At 45.8% G+C, this 1,166-nt stretch overlaps 1 non-coding gene across 1 annotated transcript; it reads right to left on the minus strand.

Moving 5' to 3' along the window:
* Positions 1-529: 529 nt before the first annotated feature.
* LOC140310612 (U5 spliceosomal RNA) lies at positions 530-643 on the minus strand. The gene has a single exon (XR_011916666.1). It is a non-coding gene; the product is annotated as a U5 spliceosomal RNA (small nuclear RNA).
* Positions 644-1,166: the final 523 nt, after the last annotated feature.

The raw sequence follows: 1,166 nt of genomic DNA on the forward strand, positions 1-1,166 counted from the left end.
TGAATTTATTGGGTCAACCTCTTCACTTTGTTCACCAACTGCCACCTTTGGTCCTTCTCTTTGTTGGCTTGACTGTGGCTTTACCGTCTTTAATTTGTTGGCAAAAGATTTAGGGCAATCTCTGAAGAGGTGATTTAATTCTCCACAGAGATTACATTTCCTGCCATTTGGACACTCTCCAAAAGTTTGCCCAATTTCTCTGCTCTTCCCACATAACACCTTGGTACAAGCCTCAACCAGGTGCCCATGCTCACCACACTTGCGGCAGAACTTGGGCTGCCCCTGGTAGTGGATGTAACCTCGGTTTTCAAGGTGGCCAGAGTGTCGCCCACCCGCTGCACTGAGCACTCTTCAGCCCTTTTAAATGGTATAACTTTGCACTCCTGCACGCTCCAGCAAGCACCATTCAAGCAACAACTTTGCACTCCAGCTTCGAACATCGGCACAGTCGCAACAAGTAAGGCGACTCTACTCAGAGAAGTCACTCTGCACAGTAAGAAGATTTCTTTTGCACAGACAGAAAGGGCTTCACCCGCAAAGGTAAAGCCTGCCAAAAATAGAAACAACTCATTAGTGCTGCTCTCCACAGAAATCTTTAGTAAAAGGCGAAAGACTTGTACGTTATGAAGAGAAACCAGAGTACGATTATCCGTCACTGCGGGAGCAGGGCATCAGGCTAGTTGGCATAGCCACCTTCCCCATGGTGAGCTTTGCTTGGTTGAGACGCTTGCTCCCCCCCCCCTTGCTCCTCGGCTGACCAACTAGGAACAATCGGGCCCTATTCGATGTTTGCCTTGTCTTTTACTCTGTGCAAAAGACAAGGCAGCAACAAAAACACCACGAGAATCCCGTATTGAGGCTTTGTTCTGATCGCTCATTCGGTGTCGCGTTTCTTTCAAGCAATTCTCCCGGTTAGCCCACACTCGGCTCGCTCCCATAGCCGTGTTAAAGTCTACTTCGCCTTCACTCTCTTTTCTCAGCAGACTCTTGGGATTTTATCTATAAAATGAATTCCTTCACTCAAACTATGTGAAAACTGCTTTGTCCTTAATATTTACCATGTCTAGAAAGATTTAAACAAAAAAAACAACGTTGTACTTTGCAGTAAAAGAAAGAGCAAATCTAAAGTTTCAGGAATCCGAGAATAAGCTTACTTTCATGAGTTC

The sequence above is a fragment of the Leuresthes tenuis genome, unplaced genomic scaffold (genome assembly GCF_036924035.1).
Source record: "Leuresthes tenuis unplaced genomic scaffold, fLeuTen1.0.hap1 SCAF_6, whole genome shotgun sequence".
NCBI lineage: Eukaryota > Metazoa > Chordata > Actinopteri > Atheriniformes > Atherinopsidae > Leuresthes > Leuresthes tenuis.